The 19,302-nt window shown below is 38.7% G+C and overlaps 1 pseudogene; it reads left to right on the top strand.

The window, feature by feature from the left end:
• Positions 1–221: 221 nt before the first annotated feature.
• On the top strand, positions 222–1,854 carry LOC138173428 (sulfotransferase 1A1 pseudogene; annotated as a pseudogene).
• Positions 1,855–19,302: the final 17,448 nt, after the last annotated feature.

The raw sequence follows: 19,302 nt of genomic DNA, 5'->3' as shown, positions 1-19,302 counted from the left end.
GATGATAGGGCCAAAGGGAACACATGATTCATCTCCCCATATCTGAATGTAAGCAGTTTGTCTTTGCTTAGTCCTTTATCATTATTCATTCATGTTCATATAATTATGTTTCTCTTTACTTGTGTGTTTCAACTTCAAAGTTTTTATGCTGTTCTTATCTTCTTCAGGAATGCTTGGAAGTCTTCCATTTCATTAAAGATACATTTTTCCCCCATGTTGTATTATATTCAGTTTTTCTGAGTAAGTTATTCTTGGCTGTAAGTTCATATTTTTTGCCTTCTGGAATGTCATATTTCAAACTCTTTGCTCATTTACAGTGATGGCCGCTAAATTGTTTGTGATTGTGACTATGGCTCATTGGTTCTTGAAACCTTTCTTTATGGCTAGTTGCAATTAAAAAAAATATTGGCCCAGAAGTTCTGGAGTTTGGCAATGATGTTCCTGGAAGTTTTAATTTTAGGATTTCTTTTAGGAGGTGACTAGTGGATTTTTTCAATTTCCATTTTGTTCTCTGGTTCTAAGACATCTACGTGCTTTTGAGATTTTTTTCAACTATGATGTCTAGATGCTTTTTGTTATGGTGTTCGGGTAGTACTCAAATAGTCCAGCAATTCTTAAATTTTTCCCTCTCAATTTGTTTTCAAGATCAGTTGTGTTTGTTTTGAGGTACTTTATATTTTCTTTTATTTTTTCCCAGTGTTTGTCTTTTAGTATTTCTTATTGCCTTATGGAGTCATTGGGTTCTATTTGACTCACCATAATTTTCAGGAAGTTGTTGCTTGGGCTAGGTTTTGAATCTCTTGTGCCCAGCTGCTAACTCCCTTTTCAATTCTTCCATAGCTTTCATTTCTTTTCCAATTTCCCCTCAAGTGCTAGAATTCCATTTACAAAAAATATTTTAAAAAGTTTTCTAAACTCCTGCTTAATCTCTTTCAAGAATCTAATTGTGTAGTCTTCACTCCAAGACACTGATTTCCCCTCTAGTATATCTCCAGATCCTGGAAAACTCAGGATGGAGCTGATCCAAGACCGCTCCTGAATGTCCTTGGTGTGCGTGAAGGGTATTCCACTCAAGTACTTTGCTGAAATTCTTGAGCCAACGAAGGGTTTTAAGGTCTGGCCTGATGGTGTTCTTATCAGCACCTACCCCAAGTCTGGAACAATTTGGGTAAGTGAGATACTAGACAGAATCTACCATTGGGGTGACCAGGAGAAATGCCAGCAGGCTCCAATCTATGATCAAGTGCCATTTCTTGAATTCAAGGTCCCAGGAACCCCCTCAAGCACGGAGGTTCTAAAGGAAACACCTGTACCTCTACTAATCAAGACTCACTTGCTTCTGTCACTGCTCCCTCAGGCTTTGCTGGATTGGAAAATTGAGATCATCTATGTGGCAAGAAATGCCAAAGATGTGGCAGTCTTCTATTTCAACTTCTATAAGATGGCAAAGGTACACCCTGATCCTGGGACCTGGGAAGACTTTCTGGAGAATTTTATGACTGAGAAAGTATCCTATGGCTCCTGATACCAGCACGTACAGGAATGGTGGGAGTTGAGAGACATGAAGAAGGATATCAAGAGGGAAATTCAGAAGATCACAGAATTTGTGGGATGGCCACTGCCAGAGGATATCCTAGACCAAATTGTCCAACACACATCTTTCAAGAAGATAAAGGAGAACCCCATGACCAACTATAGTACCCTCCCTGAAGAAATCCTGGACCACTCCATCTCTCCCTTCATGAGAAAGGGTAAGACTGAAAGAACACCTTCACTGTAGCCCAGAATGAGAGGTTTGATTCTGATTATGAAAAGAAGGCTGGCTCAGACCTTCACTTTTATACTAAGCTCTGAATGGCAACAGGAAGAGAGGGTCATCAATCCATACTTCTGCATTGGCCCCCAATTTTTCTAGTCTTCTAATAATCTTTTTCAGCATGTAAAATTATCTCCCCTACAATTCTAGGAGGAAAAAGTCTAACTCACTCTCAGTGTTAAAGAGTTTGTTCTGCCTATCTATTGTAAACATTGTCTCAGTCTAAAAAATAAACTGATTTACACCCTAAAAACAAATCTAGTTATGTAGGTGCCCAAGCTGTATTTTCTTTGAGGTTTTGCTTGTAGATGTTTTGGAGCCATTCTTTTCTGTAAATGTGTACTGAACATCCCTGCCATCTTAAGAGTTCGTTATGTAGGGTTCTTTTTGGTTTGCCCATTCTTACAATCTACTACCTGACTGGACTTGATTTTAGGGCTGGGTTCTGCTACGCTTCTGGAGGGAAGGTCTGCCTTGGTCCTACTGCTGCTTTCTTGGAGGCACTGAGTATTATGTTATTCTAGGATCTCAGTGACAGAATGGGGACTTGTAAATTTTCATTGCTTTTAAAGTGGTCTGATCCAGGGCAAAGTCTGATTGCTGCCCAATCCCTTTCTTCCTCCTCCACTCCCTCTCCACACGTATGAGCTCTACAAGTTAATGACCTGGGTTTGGGTCTGTAGTAGAATAGACTGCTGCTGGACTCCTCCCCTATCTTCCAATTGGAGAGCTCTTTTGGTTCAGAGCAGCAGAATTGTAGGCTCACCTTTGGTCTGAGATTCTTGCCTTGGTTATTCTTCTGCAGGTTGGGAAGTAAGACTGAGACTGAATGAGTTCTGATTCACACTACTGCTATGGTTATTGAGTCCTGAACATTGCTCAGGACCTCCCTACTTGAAATGCCATGTCCCTGCGCAGTTCTCTTTCTCAGTCTGCCCTGGATTTGTGACCTGGAACTGGGTAGCAGGGAACAAAGCTGCTGGTTTGCTTCTTTCCCATTAGTAGTGCCCTGGTGCTAGTCTGGAACCTCTTTTTGCTCTGGCTTACATGGAGAAGTTTGTGGACATGAGTTTATGTACTGCTACCTACCACTAGGCCATCTAAGCTTCATCTGTCCCTATCAACATCTTCTTATTCTGTACAACTCTCGTCCATTTCTTTCATAAATCCTCAATAGATAGTTCACCAACATACCAGGGGCTTTTCTACCAGTCCAACCAACTAGGTTGCCACAACATTGGGCCTGGAGTCAGGAAGACCTGAGTTCAAATTTGACCTTGGACACTTCATAGCTGTGTGACCCTGGGCAAGTCAATTAACTTCTGTCTGCCTCATTTTCTTCAATTTTAAAATGGGGATAACAATATCACCCATCTCAAGTTAAGGATCAAATGAGAAAATATGTGTAAAAGGTTTAGTAGAATGCCTGGGACATAACCGGTGCATTTTAAATGTTTGTTCTTCCCCTTCCCACCATTTCTTCTTATACTTATTACAAATGATGTTACTTATCAAGTTTGTCTTGTATATTTCTTCATAGGTAATGGGCTGCAGACTACTCATACCCCCACTGTACCTCTCCATATTCCTTTGGATGATCTAAAATTTAAATTCCTCAGAAATTGTGGTATTTTGCAATCCAAAGAATATTGATATTAAAAAATATGGGCCTAGAACTAATTTTGTCTTCTTTTATTAGAGAGGAATCATAAGAATAGTTGATCAGAGCACTGGACTTATGGGTTTGGGTTCCCTTCCTTCATGACCCATTAGAGTTGCAGATAACGAGAGTGTATGCTGAGGAGTACCCTCCTCCTCATCTTACCTGTTCCCCCAAATTTTGGGGCATGTGTAGTGAAGAATTGTACATTTCGCCTTGCTTGTCTGTTTAAAATGAGTTGCTTTGTATCTTTGTTAAGCTAGTAGACAATTTCTTTTTACTTTTGGATAGGGCTGCATGAAGGAGGAGAAGGAGATTTTGTTTCAGCATCTGGTCATGTGAACTGTAAGGCTTGTTTCTATCCAAAGAAACTATCCCCTCCCCCTAATTGCTTAGTGTCCTTTGTTTGTTGTACCTTTATCTATTCCTTCTCCTTATACAAAACATTTGGCAGCTGAAAACAAACAAACAAAAAGATGATTCTCTATCCTGGGCAGCTGCTTTGAGACATTAAAAATACTACGAAATTTCCCTATGTAATCCAGCCTATTCTCCTCTTGCTGTTAAATTCTGGTCCTGCTCATTGCCCATCTTCAGTATCCAAGTAATCCTACTCTGATGCCTTATTGTAGCATGAAGGTGACACTGGGTTATTCTGTCAAGCTCTAGAAAACCTCAGAATACACTTAGCAGAATAGACCAGGGCTTCTTCAACTTTTTCTACTCACAACCCCAGTGCTTCTTCAACTGTGGGTTGCAACCCCAGTTGTAGCTGTGACAGAATATCTTTGTCATCTGAGGACCAGCCTAGTTAAATGTACTTCTTGAATTATTTGCCCACAGTAATCCATGCAACAAGGAGAAATACAAAATGGTCAAAAATGGGATGGATGAAGTTAAGAAACATAAAGATTTTAGACCTTAAGAAACACTGTTGAAACTCTAAATGTGAAATTCCGACATAGTGAATAAGTAGTATTTAGTCTACTGTAGCAACCCTTCTGGAATTATTGCTTCAACTGGGCACTAACATTCACAGGATGGGATTCCCAGGGGGTAAAGCTATTACTGCTTCTCATAAGTGGAACACTGAGCATCCCTGGGTTTCTTGTGCTGTGGCTCATCAACTGCCAATGGTACCAACCATAGTATTGACTGCTAGAATCACTCATGGTCAGAAATAGATATATTCCTCATTAACAATTAATCAGTTGAATTCTATTAGCTTAGAGTAAAGAGTTTTATTTACTGAGGAATTATATCATAAAATAGTTACAAAACCTTCCCCCTCTAGACTGGAGGCATATTCTCTACTGGTACACACAAGGTCCTGGGGAGAGTGGGCTCAAACTTAAATGATGTGTGGCAATAGAGGGACCTCCTGACTCCTGGCCCAGGGTACCATTTTCACCCCTTGTGGAGTGCTAATGAAGTCCCATAGATGTAGCCCTCTATTCTGAGGTCTATATCTTTAGTCCAGAGCTGGCACTTGTCTCTGTCCTGAAGGATCTTACTCCCTAAAGCTACCATAGTCTTCAGGTGATATCTTTTAACATTCATATGCATCAGTCTGTCATCAGCCATTACTGTTTCTGCACCTGCTGCTATGACTTGTAGGCCCTGGTGGGACCTCATCTTTTGAAATCATCAGGTTAATAGGGCCATCTCCAAATATTCATTTGACTGCGTTCAGGAAAGAATAAATACAAAAGAAACAGAGACATAAGATGCTCACAATACATGGTGGCTATGGGTAATGAAACCAGCTGCCCTTCCCTACCTTCAATCTGGTAGCTCACAGTCTACCCACCAGACTCTCCGCTAAAAGGGAAAGAGGCTGAGAGATGGATAGGTCACAACTTTTGTATGCATAAACACTCAATTCTGGCTCAGCAATTCCTGAGAAATCAGTTCTTCTGGCTCCACATCATTTTCATCATCACAGTATGACCCCTTAAATAGCTCTTGGCCAGAAGTAGGCTCATGGTTTCTGTGCGGTTGGATTGAAATTAATCAGAATATAACTGCACATGCTCTAAGGACTGACCACCACAATGGCCAGCCAGTTAAACCCATTATACTACAGATGTACTAAATTTTTAATCTGAACATTCTTACTATAAATGAAAGTAGAAGACAATAGAAAGTTGCAAGTAAATTGAAAGCTAGTTCAGCTGAACTCCTTGGAGAGGTAAATAAAGGAGTTGAAAAGATTGGTTTTATTGTGCATCCAAAGGCACATCATTTGAAAGAAACATCATTTCAATTTATTCTTGATAAACTTATATTGATTTCCTGCTTTTGGAGAGGGGGGGACACTAGCAGCTGGAGGAAATAGGAAAGGCTGCATGTAGAAGGTTACATGACCTGAATTTTAAAGGAAACCAGGAATTCTAAAAAGGCAGAGATGCGTAGGAAGTACATTGTAGGCATGGCAGACAGGAGGAGTGTTATTTATAAAGAACAGCAAGAAAGGCAGTTTGTTTGGACCTATGAGTACACAAAGGGAAGTAATGTGTAATAAGGCTGGGAAAGTAGGTTAGATCAAGGTTGTGAAGGGCTTTTGGTGCTAGATGGAGGAGTTTATATCTGATCCTAGAGGGAACAGACACTAGAGCTTACTCAATAGGAAAATTACATGAGCAGATATGTGTTTTAGGAAAATCCCTTTGATTAGTTATGTGGAAGATGGATTGGAGAGCAGAGACTTTAGGTATGGAGACTAATTAGGAAGTTATAATTCACATCAGTGGTGATGGCTTTGTGAGTAAGGAGAATGGGACAAATGCAAAAGATCCAAAATGATAAGATTTGGCAATTGAACACATATTTGGGGTAAGAATGAGGAGCTGAGCGTGACTCTGAGGTTATGAACCTGGGTGACTGGAAGGATGGTTGATGTCCTTGACAGAAAAAGGGAAATTTGGAGAAAGGGGAATAATTGGGGTTTGGGAGTAAAGGTGACAAGTTTGGTTCTGTACAAATTGAGTTTAAGATGCCCATGCTATATCCAGATCAAAATACTTGATAAGCAATTGCTGATGTGGAACTGGAGTTCAATAAAGAGATTAGTTCTGGACTCTTGGCATTTAGTAGATATTTAATAAATGTTTGTTGATTAATTTTTCAATCAATTTCAATTGTTTCCAACATAGTAATTTAGAATCTTAGAGCTGGAAGAGACCCTCAAGACAATCTAATTTATCTCTTTCATTTTAGAAATGAGGAAATTGAAATCTAGAGAGGTTAAATGACTAGCTCAAGATCACTCATCAAGTTAGTTAGTGGCTAAGTCACTAGGTTTTCTGATTTCTAGTTAAGGGCTCTTTCCACGACACCATGCTAATAATCATGATAGTTTGATTTGCAAGTATATATGGATTTCCATCAGACTAATACTGATAGACTTGTTCAATATTTTCACATAAGTTTTAGAAAAGGTTTAAGACTTTATCTTGCTCAAGCTAACTTTCTTCATAATAGAACTACAAAAGATGGGGCTTATGAGTTAATGAGTTAACTATTTTCCCCTGATGGTGGACACCAGTAAGTCAAAGTTACAGATGACATTAAGACTTATCTATAAGAGGACCTGAAAAATGGTACATGATGGATCAAACTCCTCTGGCTCCTTTGTGTTCTGGCCGACATTGCCTTAGTAACTAGTGTCTCTGAATATCTGAAATACATTTTGTTTTTTTGGTCCAGACCTAATTATTTCATTAATGTGGTGAATTCTCAAGAAATTCCCTCTATTAATGATCAGTAACTGTTTTGCAATTTAGAGCCTTCTAAAGTGCTGAAAGATTAAATAATTTGCTCAAGGTCACATAGCCAGGATGTGTCAGTGGCAGAGCTTGAAACTAGGTTTAATTTTTTTTTCCTTCAGAGCAAGCCCCCTATTCACTATGTCATGCTGCCTCCTTATACATTCTATAGGCAGTTCTGAGATAAAAGGAAATGAGAATTTTGGCCATAAGTTTTGCACAGGTATAGACATTTTATTTTGTTTCTAGTTTTTTTTTAATACTTAAGTTATTTAAACTATTAAAAAGACTTGTGTTCTTCATATATTGGTATGATGAAAACTATATCTGGTCCAGTGAGACAGTGATCTAAATATGAAGAATTACACTCATTTAGTATCATACTGGGTTGAAGGACATTGCAAGGCAATAACATTTTTTTTTTAAATCATGAAACTAAGAAAGGTGATGGATTGAGTCAACTATTTAATGACAGATTAGGAACACTAATTAAAGAAAGGTAATACACTGAGTCTACTGTGTAACAATCAAACAGATGAACTAATTAAATTGTTATGCTGATTTAGCTTCTAATTTTTATCAACAGTAACAAACTTTGGGTTAGAGCATCCTGAGACACCTCATTATTGGGAAAAAAGAAGCAACAGTAGAGAGTTTTGAGCTTGCAGTCTTGCCAACAGTTATATACCCAGAGTATAAGATGATACTACCTTCAATTTGTTTTTATGTGAATGACAGATCATTAAAGGTATTGGTCAACTGGTAATTACAAAAAAAAAAAAACTTTTTAGAAGGGTATCTAGTAGCTGTTAGAGCATGAATAACTATTATGTCTTTAAATTAATATCTTCTGATTTAGATGAGATGATTTTCTTTTTAATCTGAGCTTTTTTTTTTTTTTTTTGCTTTTTTGGGGGGAAGGGCAACTGGGATTAAGTGACTTGCCCAAGGTCACATGGCCAGTTTTTGTGTTGTGTCTGAGGCTGGATTTGAACTCAGGTCCTCCTGACTCCAGGGCCAGTGCTCTATTCACTGCACCACCTAGCCTCCCCTGAGCCTATCTTTCAATACCCATGGTTCTATTCAGGCCACAAGAACCTGGTTTCAACACTGTTGTGATAGTACCCTGGCCTTTAGCCTCTCCCCACGTACAGCCCTAATAATCAACTTTCTAAAGCTGTGGATAACTTTCATCCACATTCTCCTCATGTAAACTCAGAAACTCCCTTTACTTATAACAGAGAAAACCATTATGACTACACCTGGCTATGTTTGAATCAAACATTTTCATGTGTGCTCTATTTCATTAGATTATAAGCTTCTCATCTACCTCCTTTGAGCCTAAGAATATTGTATTGATACCTACTGATCAGAAATATTTTCTCAGTTAAAAAATGTTTACATAATGAGATAATTAAAAACTATTGCCATTCCCATTTTCTTTCTTCTTGAAGTATATTCGGTCAAGTCAATAAGCTTTAATTAAGCACCTACTCTGTGTCAGACCCTGTGCTAGGTGCTGTGAATATAAAGAGAGGCAAAAGATAAGTCCCATTTCCCAAGGAACTCAAAGTCAAGGTTGAGACGATACGCAAAAAACAAACGTACAAACAAGCTTGGTACAGGACAAACAGAAAGTATCAACAGAGGAAAAGCACTAGAATGAAGAGGGATTGTAAAAAGCTTCTTGAAGAAGGTAGGGTTTTTGGTATGACATGAAGGAAGCCAGGGAAGCTGGGAAATGGAGATGAAGAAGAAGAGCCTCCCAGGCCTAGAGGATGGCAGAGAAAATGCCCAGAGCCAAGAAATGTAGCGTCTTGTCCATTGAGCAGCAAGGACACCAGTATCACTGGATCAAAGAGTGTGTAGTTGGGTTCAACTAGAAGTCTGGGAAGGTTTGGGGGTATGTGTGGTTAGGTTATGAAAGGCTTTGAATGCTATTTGTATTTGACTGGGAGCGACTGAAGATAAATGACACAGTGGGGATAATAGAGGGTGCAATCTGCTGGAAGGGACGGAACAGAACGGGATCACTTGTGCAGATAGGAGGGTTTACCTTGGTATGGAGTATATACTATACTTATAGAACTTGATGTAAGTAGATTAAGACATAAACAATGATATATGTAAATGTAATTCTACTTAATCATAATAATAGCTCAATTTAAGATTGGCCAAATGCTTTCACATAAATTATCTATTTTGATCTTCATAACAACTCTGTAAGGCAGCTAGTTAGGGCACTGGACAAAGAGTCAGGAAGACTTCAGTTCAACTCTTGCTTCAGACACTTACTACATTTGTTACTTTGTGTTAAGTCACAGCCTGTTTGCCATAGTCTCCTCATCCCTAAAATGGGAATAACAGCATCTATCTCTCAGGGTTGCTGTGAGAATAAAATAGGATACTTGAAAAGTACTTTATAAACCTTAAAGCACTATATACATGTTAGTTGTTATTATTAACTAGGTGATACTATTTATTAACCTCATTTTATAGATTAGAAAACTAGTCTCAAAGAGGTTAAGTGATATGCCCAGGGTCATACAGCTAGCAAATATTGGCAGGATTGGCAGGATATGAACCGAGGTCTCCCTGGTTCTAAGTACAGCACAATATCCATTATGGCATGCTGTCTATCCCCACAATAATTCCCCAAATAGTACTGTGCATTAAGATCTTGTGTTAAGGTGTAAACAACTGATGAAGCCGTCTTCTGTTCTTCCCTCACACTGTGGTTGCCCATGGAATAGAAAAGTGAGAAATCAAAGCAAAAGAAGCTGCCCTTTAGATGACTACGCATCTCTGTCACTACTCATTCTCAAATGACTGCAATAATGGAAATGAGCAATTTATAGAGTAAGGAATTATTTATTTTTCTGAGATTTGGTGGTTGGTTATATTATATGGTTAACTATTGAATGATACACATCTGAGGCATAAACTCTTGGAAAATTCTGTGTTAAGTCATATACTGCTGGTAAGCTTTCCTAACCCCTTGTAATACAGAGCTTACTCTGAAGCAACAGGAGCTCACTGAAGTGAGTAAAAAGTATTCTAACTACATGCCATGAAATTAAAACAACAGACCAGACAGTGAATTATGGCTTTATCTTACATTCACAAAGATCTTTTTTTTGTAAGTAACACAGATTTAGAGACAAAGTAATGAATATCAAGTCTTTCAGATACTTGTGATAATTAAAGAAGTCCTTTCCATTTATACCTGGAGTGCTTTGGGAGCTAACAAATAAAAACAGAGCACAGAGATTGGGAAATGCAGAAATCAGGTTTAAGTGGATGACAGTCAGATGATAGACTAAATCATATAGATTCACCTAATTTTGGAAATCCTGGTTGTCTGTATTCTAGAATCCCAAAGATATCATGGTGGCATGGGATTGGGAAGAGAAAGCTGCTATTATTTTTAAGAATTTGGAAGATAAAGAAATTTTTAAAAGATTTAAAAGAGCCAACACATTGTTAATATTTAAAAGGGGAGAAAAACAAACCTGGTCATTAGACTTGTAAACCTAAATCCTAAACTGACTGGGGGCAGTTTAAGGCTGGGTGGTGGTGCCAAAAATCATCTGCGAAATCCTTGAAGAGAAGAGCATGGTGCTGGTTACCAACGAGAATGGCTTCATAAAGATCAAGGTCTGTCATGCTAATCCAATCTCACTTAAGATAAAAATTACTGACCTGTTAAATCTAGACGTGTCATCTACATTAGCTTTGATAAATTTCATTAAGGGCTAATATAAAATGCTTCTTAGTAAGTCATTTAGTTTCATAGATTTAGGACTGGATGGGATCTGAGGTACAATGTAATGTCCTCATTTTATAGAGAAGGAAAATGAGGCCTAGAAGTTAAGTTCAAGAGAGACGAGTCTCAGTCTTCTTTCTCCAATTCCAGTGTATTTGACACTATATCACAGTTAGTAAATATATCAAAGACAATAAAAGAGTGTTTTTGGTGGCTCCACCTCAAAGTGCAGGGATGGGATAGGAGGGACACTGGTGGTATTTTGGGAAGGGTAATCTCTAGCTGAATATCACTGACATCTTTTCCATAATCTGGGTTACTGGCAAGAATGCCTATTAAGCCATTCTGAAGATTCTACCTTTCAGGGCAGGGGTGTGAAACACAGGAGATTGAGTCAAATTTTAAGTTATCTTGATAAATTGTATAATCTAATAAAAACAACTATTTTATTAAGTACCTCTCATATGCAAAGTACAATGCTATATTCTGGGATTTAAAGACAGTAGTCTCTTTCTCAAGGAGCTCACTCTCACATACACTGCTATAACCTATAAACAAATAATGTAAAGTAATTCAGGGAAGGAGAAAGTACTAACAATTGAGGAGACTGAGGGAAGATTTATGGAGAATGTGGCACCTGAGTCAAACTTTGAAAGAAGAGAAGAATTCAGAGTAAGAAAAGCTGAGTAAGGAGTTGAGAGATCAGTAGAGTGGCTGAAGAAGGGAAAACTAAATTGCTCAAATACATGATAGGGAAAATGGGTTATGTGCTGAAAAAAAGAAGCAGACAGATAATCTAAAAATTATAATAGATAGTACACTAATGTGATAAGAGCATAGTTTCAAACAGGTGTAGTTCTAAAAGGAAAGAATTGAATGAAATACTTAAAAGAACTTAAATAGAACTTCAAGAGAACTTAAAAACAACTTTAAAAAGTACTTAAATACTTAAAGGTATTTGCTGAATTTAACTCATTAATAATGAAAATAAGACAACAATAATGCAAGCAAGATTATGGGGGCAATTTTTAACCCACTTCGATAAGAAAATGTTTTCTAATATTCAATATTGTCTGTTTGCAAAGAGGTATTTAATATTTAAATTGTAAATAAATCTTAATTATTCATTAAAGTAGTTATGGTTAAGACCTCTACTTGACAACAATTTGTAAGTCTTTAATTAGTGCTACTGTAGGTAATGTTATACTGTATTTCTTTAAAAATATTTTTTTAGATTATAACTTCATATTAGCATTTCCCATAAGTCTGATTTCATGAAGCTTTACTATAAATGAAAACTGTGAAAGGGAGGAACACTTTAACTTAAGCAATTATGTTTTGTAAAAGAAATAATATTTTGACATAGGCAATTGAAACTCTATAACAGGTTACTGAGGATTTGTGTAAGCAGCTTTTTTATTAGGCACTTCTCCCCCAAAGGACAGTTTTATTTTTTTTTTAAAGCAAACATTTTTTATTTTTTTTTCCAGGTACAACACTCCATTTAATCTTTTTTTATACACACACATATATGTATATATATATATATATATTTGAATATTTGATTTTAAAACTTTCAATTCCAGATTCATTCCCTTCCCCCCCTGCCACCCATCCCCACTGGGGAGACAAGCAGTTCAGTATAGGTTGTACATGTGCGGCTAATGCAAAACAATAACGTAGTAGATGTATTGTAAAAGACTGACTATATTTCCCTCCCTCCTATCCCACCTCACACTTGTTCTATTCTCTACTTTGATCTTGTCCCTTTTCAAAAGTGGGTGCTTCCAACTTCCCTCCCCCCCAGCCTGCCCTCCCTTCCATCATCCCCCCTCTCATCCCCTTCCCCCTCTACTCTCCTGGAGGGTGAGATACCCTATTTAGTGTGTATTTCATTCCCTCCTCAAGCCAAATTCCATGGGAATAAGGTTGACCCATTCCCTTTTGCCTTCCTATTCTTCCCCTCCAGTGTAACCATTTCCCCTTGCCTCTTCTGTATGAGATAGTTTGCCCCACTCTATTTCTCCCCATCTCCTCTCCTTATATTCCTCTCACCTCTTAATTTCACCTTTTAAGTATCATCCATTCCTGTTAAATTGGTCCCGTGCCCTCTATCTATGTATATCTGTAAAAGTATATACACACATTCACATATGTATTCATGTGCCCGCATACCCTCATATAAAGACATATATATATATATATATATATATATTATATATATATTTCTAATCCCTTCAACTACTGAGAAAAGTTTCATAAGTTACAATTATTGTTTTTCCATGTAGGAATGTTAATAGTTCAACTTTTGGCCAGGTGGCTCAGCGAGCAAGAGCACCGGCTCCAGTGCCGGGACGACCCAGATCAAATCCAGGCCCAGACACCCAGCACCACACCCAGAAACAACAACCGGCCATGCAACCCTGAGCAAGTCACCCAACCCCAAGTGCTTCAAAAAAAAAAAAAATAGTTCAACTTTGATAGGTTCCTTATGATTTCTTTTCCCTGTTTACCTTCTCATGCTTCTCTTGCTTCTTGTATCTAAATGTCAAATTTTCTATTCAACTCTGGTTTTTTCAGCAAGAATGCTTGAAAGTCCTCTATTCCACTGAATGACCATATTTTCCCCTGAAACATGATACTCAGTTTGGCTGGGTATGTGACTCTTGGTTGTAATCCCAGCTCCTGTGCCCTCTGGAATATCACATTCCAGGCCCTTCGATCCCTCAGTGTAGAAGCTGCCAGATCCTGGGTTATCCTGATTGTGTTTCCACAATATTCAAATTGTTTCTTCCTGGCTGCTTGTAATATTCTCTCCTTAATCTGGGAATTCCGGAACCTGGCTATAATATTCCTAAGAGTTTTCTTTTTGGGATCTTTTTCAGGAGGTGATCGGTGGATTCTTTCAACCTCTATTTTGCCCTCTTGTTCTAAAACATCAGGGCAGTTTTCTTTGAGAACTTCCTGGAGGATGCTTTCTAGGTCCTTACTTTGGTCATGGCTTTCAGGTAGTCCAATAATTTTTAAATTATCTCTCCTGGATCTATTTTCCAGGTCAGTGGTTTTTCCCATGAGATATTTAACATTGCCTTCTATTCTTTCATTTGTTTGGATCTGTTTGACAGCATCTTGATTTCTCATAAAGTCATTAGCTTCCACTTGCTCCAATCTAATTCTGAAGCAATGATTCTCCTCAGTGAGCTTTTGAGATTCTTTTTCCATCTGGCAAATTCGACTTTTTAAGGCATTCTTCTCCTCATTGCCTTTTTGAGCCTCCTTTGCCATTTGAGTCAGTCTGTTTTTTAAGGTATTATTTTCTTCAGTCAGGCTGTTGACTCTCTTTTCATAATTTTCTTGCATTGTTCTCATTTCTTTTCCCAATTTTTCCTCCTTCTTATCTGCTTCTTAAGGTCCTCTATGGCCTGTAACCAGCTTGTATTTTCCTTTGAAGCTTTTGGTGCAGGAGTACTGACTTCACTGTTTTCCTCTTGTTCCATGCCTTGCTCCTTTTTATCCCCAAAATAGGAGTGTAATGTTGGAATCTTCTGTCTGCTTTGTTTCCTCTGCCTGCTCATTTTGCCACTCAATGATTCGACTTTTGGGCTTTTTGCCACAGTAGGACTCTGCCACCAGACAGGGGAGTTTTCGTCCCAAACGCTGGGGTTTTCTCAGCTGCCGGAGTTATTAGATGGGTGCCCTCTCTGAGGTCTCCACACACTCTGGCAAGCTGGACACACACCCCAGGACCTCCACCCTAGACTGCAATCCAGATCCAAGCAGGTTAAAGCAAGAGCGATGACCCCTCAGACTGGTGCTTGGTCCCCCTACACTCTGCAGGCCAGGAGCTGAAGCCGCCAAGAGGCGCTGGCAGGCTGTGCTGGCGTCTCAGCGGTTTCTCGCCCTGGGGGTAAAAGCCATGCACTCCCACTTACTGGTCCCAAAGTCCAGACTGCACTGGCCTCTCACCTTGTCCTTTGCATCTATGTATTGATAAATCTGGAAATGGCCACAGCTGCTGCTGATCTGGAGTCCCTCTGGCAGGCGGCAGGCCCGCCCTGGGGCTAAAGCCTCGCTGGGCTCGGCTCCCAGAGCACTGCGCTGGCCGATTCCTGCCGGCCTGCCGGGCTGTTCTCAGTGGGAGGTTAGCTTCTCTGTGTCATTTTGTGGGTTCTGCAGCTCCAAAGTTTGTTTAGAGTCCCCTTTTTACATGGATTGGGGAGGGTGGAGGACAGTTTTATTTATCCATCTTCTAAGGCAAGAGGGGTAGAACTGATGATTTTTCAAGGTTCATTTACAAAACAATATGATAAATTTACAAATATGTGTTAAAAGTCATCTTGCTTTTAAATATGGCAATTAGATCAATTTTAAAAGATTAGAATTAAACTTTTCAGCCCACAAGTGACTAATTAAGAAGGTAAAAATCTGAAATATTGGATGATCAGTCATTATACCTTCCTCATTCATTAAGTAGCCATCATCAGAAATTTTATGATAAAAGCATGTAATAATTGACAAAGTTAATAATCATCTCCAATCTGTTGCCAAGACCTCTTGATTTCAGCTTTGCAACGTCCCTCAAATAACCCCCACTTTTTCTTCTGACATTACCATCATATTGGTGAAAGATCTCATTGCCTTCTCTGTGGACTACTATAATAGCCTGTCTGTACGTTTGTCTGTCTTAAGTCTCTCCTCAATCCAATCCATCCTCCATTCAGCCACCAAAGTGACTTTCCAAAGCACAGGTCCAACCATGTCAACCTGTCTCCCAACTATAGTGGTTCTGTTGGGGTTTAAAATGTTGGGGTTAAGGGGTGCTTAGGACCCCAAAAATACCAACATGTTGGGTCCTGCCCAAATGAACTCGACCCATGCCTTCTTTCAGGCAAAGAAAAACAAAGTTTATTAAAGATTTGACATACTGAGTGTACTCTTAAGAAGCCTAAGCATTTGTGATGCTTGTATAAGACAAACTCACCAGATTGAATGTCAGCTAGATTTAATCTGACCCCCTTTATGGAAGCAAGATAGATCTTATATACAGAAAGATTATGGGAGGGAACTAGAAGTAGCCAAGTGGTCTGGGGTGACTAGAGAAGGGATATAGGAAGGGTCTTGAGGAGGACTCTAAGGAGGATTTTGATGGGACTGGGGTGACTAGAGGTCAGATTCCAGGAACCAAGAGAATGGGATCCTGATGGGATCAAGGGTAGGAAGCAGCTGGAGGCAATCCTGAGGTCATTGACAATGGAGGGCTAGGATAGGTTAAGGGTAACAGATTTTGGCATAAAAAAGTCAAATGAAGTGAGAAAATTCAGGGAGAATTCCAGGTGGGGGCAGCGGTTCCCCAGGGACTATGGACAAATGGGACTAAAATTCTTTTGGGGTAAAAGGAAAAGGTCTCAGCTTGGGCCTGTACCCCACGTGTTCTGTCATCTATAGAATTAAATATAAAATCCTCTGATATTCAAAGCCCTTCATCGCTTAGTCCTGCCCCTACCTTTCTAGTCTTTTTATTCCTTACAATGTCTTCATACTGTGATCCTGGCCTCCTGAGCAGAGCCTGACATACCATCTCGGCTCAAGGCAATTTCTCAGGTTGTCTCTCAAGCCTGGAAAGCTCCCCCTTCTCATCTCTACTTCCTGACTACAAGCCTTAAGGAAGCCTTTTCTAATCCCTCTTAACTCTAGGGCCTCCCTCTCCATTACTTATTTATCCTGTGTCTCCTCCAGTGAGCTCCTAGAGGGCAGGGGCTATCTTTTGCTTTTTTTTTTTTTGTATCTCCTCTGTACTTGGCATATGGAAGGCACTTAATAAATACTTATCAACTGACTTAGTCTAAACCTGTGTGAAATAATCTAGTGGGACAGAATTGATTTGACCAATATTATTTGTTCTGGGAAATCCAATTTATGTTAGTTGTCTTAAATAGGTTTTGGTCATATATCAGACATTTGAAAAGCTGTTAGTATAATTAGAAGTAAATGGCTAAAAAGTCAGATTATTCTAAATATAAGCAAATTCTAAGTGTTATATTTTTCAACTTCTATTTGAAAGGACAGAGTCCTGGCCTTGGAGTTAAGAACACCTACTTATGCTGCTGCTACCACTCGTAGCCCGTGTTCCCCCAAGCAAGGCCCTTAATTTCTGTGTGGCTCAATACCTCACTATAGTACTAGTTTTGTAATGAGAGAACCTGGGTTCACATCCCACTTCTGATACTACTTCTGTGATCTTGGACAAGAAATTTATTCCTGTTCAGCCTTAGTTACTCATTTGAAAAATGAGAGTTAGACTAGATGATCTTCTAGCTGTGGCTCTATGATACTGTGAATTTAGTTATTAAGAAAGGCTGTGAGGAGAGGATTCTGGGAAGATGGCAGAACCAGAAAATTTCAAGTTCTCAAGATTTTCCTCCACAAAAGAGATAAAATAGCGCCTCTGGGCAAACATAGAGCTGTGAAAACAAATAAGAGTAGAGGAGTAGAATAGGGGTTCTCCTGGGACAATGAGAGAAGACCTGAAGAAAAATCTCAGGATGAAATTTCCTACCAGTGAAGAGTAAAAACCTCCAGACTAGAGTCCACTTTAACAACTAGCAGCAAGCCACTTAAACAACAAGTGGCAAGCCTTGGGGTTAGCTGGTTTGAGAGGCTACCTGGGCCACAGACACAAGAACTTTTACAGTGAGCGGAGAGCGGAGAAAGATCAAAGGAACCTCTACTGACAAAGAACACCAGACCCAGTCGTGCTTTGGAGAGTGGGGAATGGGGTGAAAAGGAACCAGCTACACCCGGTGAGTGCAGAAAGTGGGATAGGAATTCCTCCGGCTGTGGGCACTTACAGGGGTCTAGAGGTTTTGGTTTAAGTTTAAGGCCAGAGGGGAGAACTGAAGAGGAACAGAGGCCAGAGGCACCATTCCTCATACCCCAGGACTAGGGGTGATTATACAAACTAAATTATTTTAAAAGAATGTACAGGCAAAGGAGAAATAATACAACCATAGAGAGTTACTTTGGGAATAGAGAAGACAGGGGTCCATCTTCAGAGGAGGATACTGAAGCAAAGAAACCCTCTTCTACTCCAAAGAGTAATGTCAAATGGTCACCTGCCCAAAAAGAATTCATTGAAGAATTAAAAAAAGAGACTTTAAAAGTCAAATGAGAGAGATGGAGGAAAAATTAAAAAGAAAAATAAGAATAATATAAGAAAAACAAGAAGATTATGACAAAAAAAGTCAACCAATTTGAAAAGGAGATCCAGAATCTTAAGGAAGAAAATGACTCCTTGAAAATCAGAGTTGGGCAAGGCAGAATCAGCAAAGTTATAAGAGATAAAGAGATAAAAACACCAAATTATAAAGAATGAAAAAATAGACAAGAATGTGAAATATCTCATAAGAAAAACAATAGAGTTAGAGAACAGATCAAAAAGAGAAAACATAAGAATAAATGGACTACCTGAAAGTTCTGATCAGAAAAAGAATCTTGTTGATACAATAATAAAAGAAATAATTAAAGAAAATTGACTTGAACCATTAGAACAAGAGAGGAAAGTAGAAATAGAAAAAAAAAACACTGATCACCCCCTGAAAGAGATCCTACAAGGAAAATTCACAGAAATATAAATAAATAAATAGTTAAATCCCGAAACCCCCAGATCAGACAAAATATTATGAACAACAAGGAAAAAAACAATTTGTGTATGATGGTACCACAATTAGAATCACACAAGACCTAGTATTGGCAACGCTAAAAGATCGTAGGTCTTGGAACACTATACATCAAAATGCAAAAGAACTGGGCCTCTGGCCAAAAATATCATACCCAGCAAGGCTAAGCATAATTCTGAATGAAAAAAATGGACATTTAGTCAACTGTCAGACTTTCAGAACTGTCTTTAAAAAAAGAAACTTGAACTCAATAGAAGATTTGACATACAACAGCCAAGAGAAATATAACATATATACCAATGACCAATTACAAGCGACTAAATAAGGATAGGATGTTTACCTTTTATGTATGGAAAATGTAAAACCTATGTCTAAGATTGTTACTAGTAAGTATGTAGCTTATAAGAAAGATTGGGGCAAGACCTGAGAATGATATGACTTCATAAGGTAAAACTGTTCAAGAACAGTTAAAAGACTAATTATCTTACACAGATGAGGTCCAAGAGAAAGATTAGGTGGGGAAAAGGGGGCTGTTTTTACATATATATATATGTGTGTGTGTGTGTGTGTGTGTGTGTGTGTGTATGTATATATCCATAACTATATATAAATATATT

This window comes from Petaurus breviceps, unplaced genomic scaffold (genome assembly GCF_028583685.1).
Source record: "Petaurus breviceps papuanus isolate PSGF00001 unplaced genomic scaffold, PetGlider_PUasm1.0 582, whole genome shotgun sequence".
Classification (NCBI taxonomy): domain Eukaryota; kingdom Metazoa; phylum Chordata; class Mammalia; order Diprotodontia; family Petauridae; genus Petaurus; species Petaurus breviceps.
This window is presented reverse-complemented; position numbering and strand designations above follow the sequence as displayed.